General features: G+C 33.9%; 1 non-coding gene across 1 annotated transcript; it reads left to right on the top strand.

The window, feature by feature from the left end:
• The first annotated feature begins 2269 nt into the window (after positions 1-2269).
• Positions 2270-2376, top strand: LOC132656745 (U6 spliceosomal RNA). The gene has a single exon (XR_009594437.1). It is a non-coding gene; the product is annotated as a U6 spliceosomal RNA (small nuclear RNA).
• Positions 2377-12737: the final 10361 nt, after the last annotated feature.

Here is a 12737-nt window from a genome sequence, read left to right as displayed (position 1 = left end):
CACATGCACACACATACACACAAGAGAAAGAGAACCTTAAAAAATTCAAAAAGAAAGAAAATAAAAGAAAGAAAAAGAAAGAAAGAAAGAAAGAAAGAAAGAAAGAAAGAAAGAAAGAAAGAAAGAGAAAGAAGCAACCAAACAAAGAAGAAATAAAGAAAGGACAAGAGATGCTTTTCTTGCTATGTCTCTAAGTATAGTCTCATGGTCAACATAACCAGGACTCCATAGCATCACTATTTCACCTTGGAGGCAAAATGATTTCTATACTGACTTCCAGCCTCCAGGACTGTGGAAAGAGTTAGGACTTAACCTTTGCCTTGGTATTTTCTATAGCATCCCAGGGTAAAACAGTTAAGTTCCTCTTTTATTTCTATACATTTTTTTTCTTCTCTCTTACCTTGTTCCTTTTGAATCATTCTCTGCTGTCTTTTGTGCTTACCTTGCTACAAAACAAACCACATTGTCTATTTCTTAGTGCCAATTTGATACCTTAAGTAACAGCTCTGTGCCAGCTTCTTGCTTTGTTCTTTGCCTTCAGATATGAGCTAATTCACTATAACAGAGCTGTAAAGTAGATATTCCAGTAACACAGTTGCAGACAGTGCCCTTCAGCAGAAAGAAGTAACTCTTTCCACTGCTGTTAGATTGATGACATTGTGAGTCAGAACACCAACCCCTACCTCCTGTAGAATTCCCACAGATCTTTCAATTGTTACCTGCAAAATTTCTTCCACTAACTACTTGTCTGTCCCTTGGTTCAGTCTGTTTGCCACTTTACCTGCCACGCCATAGGCAGGTGTTTCTCTGCCACGGACTCATCTAGTCAGTTTTCTACTAATTTTCTGAAGTTCATTACAAGTGGCATTTCCAGCAACAAACCAGCAATTATCTACTCCCACCCACATACCTTGTCTATGGTTCTTACTTTCCTGTGACTTTCCACTGCTCATCTCTTACCACACTGGTTATTTTAGGCTCTTTCTGGTATTCCAATGGTGTGTAATTTGGGGGTCTGTAAACTGGGCTTTTTATGCTATACATGTGTATTGAATGAATCAAGTTTTATGCAAACACTGGGTATTCTTCTGTAGTTGAAGAAATGCTATTTTTTTTTACCCAGTCTGTTCCCAGTTACCTCAGTTATCACAAGCTCAATACACCCCATGTTTTTCTTCACTCAAGACTGCAGCAAAAAGCATCAGGTGCTTTTTTACATTTTAAGTAAAAGTGAGTATTTTTTTTTCAGCATTCTTTGCCTAAGCCAAAAGGCTTCAGCATGTAGAACTTACAGAAAATTTCATTCTACTATTAAACTTTGGAATGCAATTTTCAAAGTGCAAACAGAATCCAGGAATTATATTTAGTTTCTAAATTGGCATTTAGTTGGAGCATAGTATTGAAAATTGTCTTTCAATTTCCTGTTAGCTTGTCAGCTGGTATGTGTTCACTGACTTCAAGAGATAATATCTGCTACCACAGTAGCCTAAATACCTCAGAAATGATCTATGACTGGTAGAATTAAATTTTTTATAAAGCAGATTTCTCCTTATATAATAATGATCATAAAATCCTGTTCTTTTATATTATAACTACAATAAGAAAAATCATGATTTTTTCATTCTTCTATAATAAAGAGTCTAACAAAGGGCTTTGAGGTTTTGATGTATTAATAGATAAAAATATGTTCATTTTCTTTTCTGAATGGTAATTACATATATTTTATGCCTTCAATCATAAGCCTGGGAAACCTAGTAATTGACAATACCTAGAATCATGTATATTTCATTTGACATTAATTAAATCATGCTAGTTATAAGACATGTTGCCAAGATAAAGACAATTTTCAGGTGTTAAATTTCATATTTGTTTACAAAACAGTAGGCACTTCAAATTTTCCTAGCCAGGTCTCATAATGTTAGTTATCAAGATCAAATATCTAGTGATTTTTGAAGATCCATTTAACAAAAGAATACCAAAGCTTGTACAGCTATATAGTTTGTTCTGTAATATTCTCTAGGGGTTTTAGAATAATTTCTTGTTCACTTGTTTTGAAATTTTATTGCTAATCTCTTCAGTGACAAATATGGATGTTGTTTCCCTCTGCTTTCAATGTAAAAGAAAAAAAATAGCTTTTCTTTTGTTTTTTGTTTCTTCAAGATGTAGGTCAGATTATACTTTTGTTAAGATAAAGAAGTACCGTATAGAGATTAACAATAGCAGTGTTAGAAATAGAAGACCCAAATTCAGTCATTTTAAAAATTGTTCAGTGCTCCCTTCGGCAGCACATATACTAAAATTGGAACAACACAGAGAAGATTAGCATGGCCCCTGCGCAAGGATGACACGCAAATTCGTGAAGCATTCCGTATTTTTCAGGCAAATGGTGGCATCTAGAAAAGATCATTCTGAGTGAAGTATCCCAGAAGGAGAAAGACAAACATGATATATACTCGCTTATATAGACCTACAAGATATGATAAACATAATGAAATCTATACACCTAAAGAAGATAATAAAGAAAGCAGACACGGGGTAAGATGATCAATCCTCACTTAGAAAGACAAATGGGATGTGCAATGAATGTATGACAGGAGTCTACCGCAGAAGGCATCTGAAAGACTCTACCTAGCAGTGTATCAAAGCAGATACTAAGACTCATAACCAAACCTTCGGCAGAGTACAGGGAATCATATGAATGAAGGGGAATTAGTATGATGTGAAAAGGGTAGGAGCTCCACAAGGACCAAGTATATCTGGGCACAGGGTCTTTTCTGAGACTGGCACTTAACCAAGGACCATGGATGGATATAACCTAGAACCTCTGCTAGGATGTAGCCCGTGGTAGCTCAGTAACCAGTTGGTTTCCCATAGTGAGGGGAACAAGGACTATTTCTGACAGGAACTCAATGGCAGGCTCTTTGACCTCCCCCCCCACCAAGGGAGGAGCAGTCCTGCTAGGCCACAGAGGAGGACTTTGTAGCCAGTCCTGAAGATACCTGATAAAACAGTGTCAGATGAAAGAGGAAGAGGTCCTCCCCAATCAGTGGACTTGGAAAGGGGCAGGGAGAGATGAGGGAGGGAGGGTGGGATTGGGAGGGAATGAGGGAGCAGGATACAGCTGGGATACAGAGTTAACAAAATGTAACTAATAATAAAAAGAAAAATAAAAAATAATTAAAAAAAGAAAAAATTGTTCAATATATAAGGTATACATTATTTTTTATTTTTATGTAATTTTTTGTCATTTTAGTATTGTGATCTTGTTAATACTAATGGTGTGTTCTCTAGTGGGATCTTAACAATGTACAGAGATTACCTGCTGTTGACAGACTTGTATTTCTCCATACTGCTTCCATTAGAAAGTCTAAGGTTAAAGTGAAAGAAAGCTAATTTTCCTTTGAGGTCCTTCTCCTTGCCTTAGGATTGAATAGCCTTACCTCCTTGTCTTTCTGTGGTGCTTTCATCTGAATGAACAATCCTGCTGCCTCCTAGTCTATTGGGAGTGTTCATCAGACTGGATTAAAACCTACCTCAACAATCTTAAACACCTTATGTTAATCATCTGCGTTGTTGTTGTTCTTTCTCTAAATATTTAACATTCTTTTTTTTTTTTTTTCCGAGTAGACAGGGGTTTATTTGGACTTACAGTTTCAAAGGGGTGGAGTACATTTCCCCAGCAACACATAATAATAGGTAGGCCAACATGCCCAGCCCTAGTGTAATGAATTTAAAAAAGCCATTTAATAATTCTATAATGCTTTTTTTGCACAAAAAGAACATTTCCATTTTATTCCATCATAATTACCTTTCTTTTCTGTAGATTTTTGAAAATTAATCTTTTGGCTGTAGTTGCACTGTGTGATATGCAGGAATGAATGTAGGCGTGTACAGATGTAAGTGGAGCGCAATCTAGGAACATACCTGATGTCAGCCTCTGCCTCCATGTGAACGTTTGTACACATACACACACATGCACCAAACACACGTGAATATTTAACATTTTTAAGGAATGGAATTGGAAAGAATTTTTGAAGACACATTTGAATACCTAACAGGCACTGGAAATTGCTGAAATAACTCTTTTGATCATTTAATTATTTTTAAATTTAAACTGTTTTATAGGTTGAAGATTTCTAACATTTTTCTGTTGAAAGTGTAATTATGGTTTTCTTCTGCTAATAGGCTTAACTTACTGTAGATATTGGAACTCATTAAAGTTATATTTAAGTTATATTTATTAAATATATTTAATTTATATTATATTAAGGTATATTGTATTGAAGCTATATTCAAGTTATAATTTTGTGCAATTGATTATTCATTAATACTGCATTTATTAGTATTATAAGTTTAGTCTTTCACTCTGTTTTTTTATAATAACTGGAAGAAAATGAAAGAGTTACATGTGATTATTATCCTTGAAAACACTATTTATCACATGCTGAAGAATATGGCTTTAAATAAAAATTAAAAAAATAAAAAAATATGTGAGGCCTCTAAATGTAAATCTGAATGATATCAACTCTAAATGTAAATCTGAATGATATCAAGGCTAATTCCCCAGAAAAGTGCTGGAAAACTGTACAAGGATATTTCTTGTTTATGACATAGAAAATGTAATACACAATTGGTTTTTTTATTAAACTTCTTAAATATGTTCACTTTGTAGCACATTTTAAGTTTGATTATTATAAAATGTGTGATTATCTATTTAGTTAGTAATTGAATTAAATATCTTCCCACAAAAGTGATGATAATAACTGGTTCATTCAAGCAGTGTATACAAGTTGATCTGTGAATGATTAAAGTTGCTCATTATCTCTGTGTTATATAAAGACATCAGGGAATGGCTAGAAAATACACAAATATCTTAGAGTTTCATCCATCTACTACAAATAGACAAAGGGACCCTGTTCTTTGGGACTTTAACTAGGAAGCAGGTAGAAAGGCAATTCAGTGGAGAAATAGAGAGATTGGGATAGATAACAAAAATTTTTGAAAAGCCCTAAGGAATCATTTTATGTTTGCTTAAAAATTAACTACATACACAAAAAGTTATGCTATATGAGACATGACAATACTATGCCCATGAGCCACAGACTACGAAACACTCTAGAAGCAAGCTGGAAAATTCTCCTTTTCATTTGTTGGTCAAGAAGTTGAAGATAACTTCCAAACAATATCGGCAAATTCCATTAGCCTTTGCTACTTACCAGACATTCAAGTTAAGCCTCTAATGTTGAAGACAACATAGACATCAGACAATGACTTGGAAGACTCAAGCAAGGTCTGAGATAGAAGCCTCTTCCAAAAAGAATAACTGTAAAAGTACCATAAGATATTATGCATTATGTCAAGGGAAAAATAAAGAAAATATGAATCAATTGTCCTACTCAGCTGTAACTCTAAAGCCTATGGTCCATATCAGTGGTTAGAATTGCAAGATAGTCCAAATGGTATGACAGTAGCAGTTACATCTTGGAGAAACCTGACAGCTATATTTTTCTTATCAATTTTAAAGGGATGACATGAAATTATTATTTTTAGTTAATATTTATTCTTTTTTAAGTTTTAATTTTATTTTATGTGTGTGGTTGGTTTTCCTGCATACATTTCTGTACATCATATCCAGAGACCCCAGAGTCCAGAAGATGCTCTGTGATTGGACTTCCCTGGTTATGAGCCATCAGGTGCATGCAGAGAACAGAAGCTAGGTCCTCAGAAGAGCAGTGAACAATCTTAACAACTGATCCATCTTTCTAGCCCCCTATTTGGTCTTTATTCTTTGTTTAAAAACATATATTCCCTTCTCCTAACTTTTACAGTATGTTGTGTTAATGAATGACATTTCAATAAATTATAAACAATTTATTGATGCTGAGGAGATGGCTCAGCATTTAAACACAAACATTCTTCTCTTCCTGAGAAACTGAGCTTAGTTTATTGTACCAAGTTCAGGTAGCTAACTCAAGGAGATCTGACAAGCTTCTCTACTTTCCACAGAAAATAAATCACTGTAAATGTATTTTGAAGGGAGTAAATACAGTTACATACTGGTGAATTATGGGTAGGAAAGTATTCCAAGACCTTTATGTATGTTCATGACAGCACAGTCCAAAGTTAAAGAAAATGCCAAAATAACACAGTAAAAACTAAGAGGGGAAATAATTTGCAGAATGACACAATAGGAGGAAGAAAGACATTTTCAATAAAGAGGCATATGGACCCAGCTGTAGTGTTCGAATTCTATCATGTAGGCAGCTGATGTTTGGAGAGATTGATTCTGAGAATAACATCCTTTATGAAATGTTATATTTGGTACAAACTACCTGAAATAGTAGTGTCAAGCCACAGTTCTTATCCCAGTTCCCGAGAGTCAGGAAAACATGACTTATCCCTGAGCTCTATGTCCTGAATTTTCCTTAGGCTTCAAGGAAGGTGTGTGCTACTTAGAGCATGCTTTAAACTGGATGTTTCATTGGAGACAATAATGCACTTTCCAGATCATTTAAGCTTTTGAGTAGAGTTCATTTCCTCAAATACACTTTGAAGGCCTCAGCTTCTCTCACAAGCTGTTGGAACATACTCTCAGGCTATCCATGCTTGTAGATCTGTTAAGCCACCTTTGGGTAGGGTGTTTGCAGCAAGCAAAAGAAACTCTTTCCTTTCTTCTAAAACAGAAGCTCATGTATTATAATGTAGTCATTCAACTGACAGTTTCCATTAATTAGATTAAAGACAAAGGTTTTCCCTCCTCTAGAGAAGGATGTGACCCAAAGGATTTACAACAAAATATCTAGGGAGAGAATATAGAAATGATCTGGATACCTGTCTTGAATAAAAGCAGCTTAAGTGTTACTTATTATTTTACTAACAATCTAATTCTCCTATTTCATCTAAGATCTACTGAATTATGTATCCCTTGGAGTGAATTTGTATTTCTGTGTTGAAACTGAATGTTCACCATGTGATCTGCACATATGTATCTATCTGTGAGATACAATGGCTGAGCTGCAGTACCCTGTGTTTCCCTAAGAGAAAGGATTGATGTATTTTTCTGCTGATATTTAGAAATGTTCTGGGGAATAGTTCCTAAAATTAGGTTATCTTCTCCAAAATTAACAGAAATTGTAGTGGGAAAAGAGACCAAAAGAGAAAATCTAAAAAAACAAGAGTAAGTATGTGAATCTAACTTTACGCAGTTAATAAGGACAGCAGTGTGTAATTGAGGAATGGGGATTTGGGAAGAATTGGTAGTGAAAGCAACTCTTGAACTAAATTAAAGGAAGACACAGTGAATTGATCTGCTTTATATATTTTCCAAGCCTGACTCTAGTATTTGTGGAACAACTGGGGAGTAGATGATGGATGTTGGTGTTTTATCCAAAAAGAGTCTATTGAATGTAACAATAATGGGCTGACTATATTCACATTTATAGGACAGATGAAGAAATCAGTGAAAGCAGAGGAAAAACATGAAAGTTGTATCTTGCAAGCTTGAGAAAAGCAGACTTGAGAAACAAAATGTATTTTAGAGTGCTACACATTTCAATATTATTGTTTTTCATTGTTTTCCTTTGTGAATTCTATAAATCTAAAAATATCTATTTAAAATAATATTCTTTGTGTTTCATATTCATCGTATCTGATATATCTGATTAGATTATCATTGAAAAACCTTCCTCTGTGTTTCTGACTCTATCCTTCCTCTTCTTCTTCCTCAGTTTCCTCTTCTTGTCTCTGTCTCTCTCTCTGTGTGTCTCTGTCTTTCTGTTTCTGTCCTTTTCTCCTTCTATACCCTACCCATCTCATTCTTCCTAAGAATTGGAACCTCCTCTTCTACTTTGGGGGAGGAGAAGTTAAAAAAAATTCCTTTTCCCCCAGCAATTGTGTAAATTGTGGAAAAGACAATGATATAAACAACGAATCATCTCATCCTCTTGGAATGCAGGATTTGCCCTAACAAGGAAGCCTTCATGGATCAGAACTCATGACTCAGATTTCTGTCCTAGACACTGAGTTCTCAAGTCCATTCATTGCCAGAGCTTTTTATTTAGTTTTTTTTTTTTTATTTTTCTGTGTTAATTCTCTAGTCATAAAATACAGTACACTGGTTTGCAACCTTATGTGGGCATTAATGGTAACAAATAAACTTAGATGTTTTACAGTTTGGAGGCAAAGGAAGAAGTTTGGCTGCCATGCTAATGGCTATTCAATTCCTTGCCATGCTGAGTAAGAGGAAGAAGCACAGAAAAACACCTTGCAGACCAACTTTGCTTGTGTTCTATATTCCAAAAATAAATAAATAAATAAATAAATAAATAAATAAATAAATAAACTTAGAGGAATCCAAGATATTCAAAGTTGGCCTTCCAAATATGTATGCTTCTTTCTCAAAGTAGGTGACTACTTTGTACTCCATCTACTTTTAAAATGATATATAAAGTTACATATTTAAACATTTGGTATATAAAAAGCCTTCCCATTAGTGACACAGGAAGAATGCATATCTACAAGGGGTGGAATAAAATAAGTTGCAGTAGTAGTTGATTTTGTTATCAATTGTTTTAGAATAATACATTTTACGCTGTGTTAGAAAGTGTTGGGCCTTTGAAATTTTATGTACTAATTTCATTCCAGCATTTTCTTATGAGGCAAAATCATGTGATCCTTTATCTATTTTCACTCTTCTGTTTTCATTAATTTTCTTTGTCACATATTCTGATCTTAAAAAGATACATAAAACTGATGCATTGTCATTACCAACATGTTGACCTTGAAAGTATGTCAGTGATATTTTTAAGGTTTCTTACGCAATTTGATTTTATTTCCATTAACTTCTTTGGTGGTTAGCCTATTTATTGTGTTCTATTTGCCAATCAAGCTTTCTTTTCTCATTACAAAATTTTGTTTTCTTTTCTAACACTTTTAGTTGGTAGAATGATATCAAAATTATATGTAATCCTTACTTAAGTAAAGATTATTGTTTAGTTTCAAGCCATGTTATTTTTAATAAGATATTTAAACTTTCCAAGTTGTCTCACTTTTAGTTCTTTTATCCATTTTGTGAGGGAATCTTTAATGGAAATGATTTATTCAGTTTGAATTATTTAACATCTGTAAGGATTAAGTTGACAGAGTTGTTGTGATACAACTAATGCTTCTTTGTTCTTTGGCACAGAAAGATATGAATAACTTAATTTTTTATCATCATCCCTGTTCTTCAACACACACATTTGTGGCTCCTCAAATAATATCGAATTATTTAGAAATACCCTAGAAATCTCTATATAGAGTTTGACTATGTTAATAACAGGCAAAAAGAAATACATGGAAATTTTGGCAAGAATAGTGAAATTCAAAGTATCGCAATGTTGAGATCAAGAGAAGAAGAAAACAGTATGAGTATACTTCCCTGGCTTTGTTCCTTACTAACCCTGTGACCAGGAGCAACTGCCTTGCTTTCTCTAAGGGACAGTTCCTTAACTTGATATAATGTAGTTTCCCTTAATATTTGCTTAAAATTAACTCATAAAGTAGCAAACAAAATGTATAGTATGTAAAGGATATTTACAAATTATTTTCTTCCTGTCATTTTCATCCCTCTGAACAGAAACAAAGAAAACTGCAAATATACAGTAATGTTTTTTGATTGGGTGTTTCTTTATGTAGTATCAATTGTATCATTTGCTAGAGAATATTATGCTCACACACCGTCATATGAAACCACGTCATTTAACTTATAATCAAGATGCTAAATTTTAAAATTTTTCTTGAAATATTTTTTCTTGAAGTGCCTCATTTGATTTTCCAGTTAATGTCTAAGTAATTGATAGCTGTTTAAAGTCCTGTTGGAGTTGTAACATGTCTAATTACAGCAAAAGAGCAAAAGCTGTTCTTGAATGTCATATATATATATTTATATATAATTTATAAATATATAAATATACATATAAATTTTTTATTCACTTTACATCTTGGTCATTTAACCCTGAATTATTAAATAGTGAAAGGAGAATAGAGCATTTTATGAGACAAGTGTTTCTATAGGCATATGTGCATACAGTTGTTCATAGACACACACATGTGTAATAAATATAAATATTCACACACATATATGTATATATACATATATTCATATTCACCTTACTTGAAAACATTTTTAGGATGTTTTGTGTTGGAAATAACATAGTTAAGGCTTCTTGGTATATTCCAGAGACCCAACGAAGAAAAGAGAGTGTCTCTGCCGGACTAACCGCCGAGCATAATTGGCATTACTTGGGCCATTCTGTCAACACTTTCAGTTTTAGACAGTGTACTGCCTTTCATATCTTTTCTTTGTCCCGAGGACATAGAAAAACTCGTCATGTCAGTGTCAAGGAGAACCTTTTTAGAAAACTGGAGACTTCAACATAACCAGATCCTGACGGTAAGTTCGGACTGCGTGGGCACAAATCTCAGCAGATGGCCTGAGGGAACTTCCTGAACAGCTCACACTCCTTTCGCTCTTCTTTTTGGTTTCATGGGAACAGCTCTTACTTAATTTCTCCACTACCATCACAGGCTTTGTTGTGAATCTCTGAACTCCTTTGTAGAGTTACCTGAGCCCAGACTCTAGAGTGAGAAGTTGCTGTCCAGTGCTACATAGAGGCCCGTGACTGCAGGTAGTGAGATGAAGAGGCACAGTCCGGAAAATTAAGAAGTAGTGAGTCGGGTAGTCTTAAACCCAATAAATGTTAGGTATTCGTTTATGTGAAAAGGGGGAGATGACATGTTTGAAGAATAAGCTTAAAGTATATTTCTAATTCTAGTATCTGTTTTCATTTTGTGATCTGCACTAAGCATACACCATTACTGAAGTTTTATTGCTTTGATGTTTCCTCTTAAAAGTTCATATAATTTACTTCCCTGGTGTAATGTTGATGCAGATGGTCAGTAAGAAAAGTTGATCCAGAATCTTGAATAGAGATCTATATCAAGGAGAAAGCTTTCTTTCTTCATTCTAACTACATAACTGAGTGCATTTTGGGCAAATATAGAAAATTATAGCTCTGGAAATATGGCAAGTCATTTGTGGAGAAAGAGTTGGGAAAAATGTCCATCAAACACCAAATTTCATATACCTAGAAGCCTAAATTTGTATATTTGTGACTTTTGACTCATTCCTGTAATCAACTAATCTTCAGTTCCTTTGTAGAAATTATTTTAATTAAAGGAATGTTCCATTACTAGATATACATAGGCAATGTATATGAAGCCTTAAGCATGATAAATTCTAAAAATATCCATATTTCGGCTGGAGAGATGGCTCAGAGGTTAAGAACACTGACTGCTCTTCCAGAGGTCAAGAGTTTAATTCCCAGTAAGCATATGCTGGCTCACAAGCCCTCTTCTATCATGCAGGTGTACATGCAAACACATATTGTATGCACAATAAATAAACAAATCTTTAAAAAATATCCATATTTTCTGCTAATTGAAACCTATTTTGATAACAATATTTTCCATTTCATCCATTTATAAAGCTATATATTTATAGTTAAGTTTATGTAATTTTTTATTAAATATTGAAAGTATAATAAAAATAATTAAAGTAGATGTACAGGTGTAAATTTATTTTTGAGAGTGGACATATTGCTGCCAAAGCATAGTAGGAATAAAAGTCCATTCTGTATTAATTTCTGCTGCCATTTCTTTTCTAAAAGCAATGACAACAGCTTTATCTGTGCAGGCAAACCACTCCCTCTAAAATGGGAGAGTACTCAGAGCTGCGCATCTGCTAATCTGACTCAGGGATCTGTGTTTTATATGAACCCAAGTCCTTTCCTTTCCCATTGGTTCTCTTTATAGTCTCACCCCAAAGCCTTCCCACCGTTTCTCCTAGCAATGTCTGCTCTTTCACTAAAATGTCTTAATAATATTGGACCATACTCTTAATACTATATTTAGTAGTTCATATAGATTTTTTCACTAGCTTCAATGTTCCACTTCTATAAGAATGATGACATTTTACTCTTAATGTTTTATTCCAAGGCTTTAATTTTTGTTTGCTTATTTTTGTTTCCATCTCTTGTCTTAGAAGAAAGAGCAGACTTTAAAGAATTCACTATTTAATGAACATCATTATGCAAAACCACAGTAAAATAGATATATTTACAAATTCTTGAGCATAAATAGTTGATACAAATGCATACACCTGGAAAACTATATTTTGTCCATGATACTGTTCAAACTATGAATCATAGTTCAATCCATTTTCATTGAATACATTATTATTATTAAATATCATATAGGGTCTTGTATTAATATAAATAATTATAGTAATATAAACATTAATTCATTCTAATATTCTTTTAAATAATACTTCATAATTTGGGTTATAAAAACTATTTTTATGTTCACAATGACACGTTTGTTTAAGAAAATGACAGCTCTTTATATTTTTCTGTGCCCATACACTTTCAATATATTCTTTTAGATGCTTTTTAAAATTAATTTATTTTTATTAATTCCAATTTATTCACTTTGTATCCCAGCTGTAGCCCTCTCCTTTGTCCCCTCCCAAACCCATCGTCCCTCCCTCTTCTCCCCCTATGCCCAGCCCCCAGTCCACTGATAGGAGAGGTCCCCCTCCTCTTCCATCTGACCCTAGCCTAGCAGTTCTCATCAGGACTGGTTGCATTGTCTTCCTCTGTGGCCTGTTAAGGCTGCTCCCCCTCTCTTAGATGCTTTTA

The sequence above is a fragment of the Meriones unguiculatus genome, chromosome 9, assembly GCF_030254825.1.
Source record: "Meriones unguiculatus strain TT.TT164.6M chromosome 9, Bangor_MerUng_6.1, whole genome shotgun sequence".
Lineage (NCBI taxonomy): Eukaryota > Metazoa > Chordata > Mammalia > Rodentia > Muridae > Meriones > Meriones unguiculatus.
Note: the sequence above shows the minus strand (reverse complement) of the source record. Positions and strands in the feature narration are given on the sequence as shown.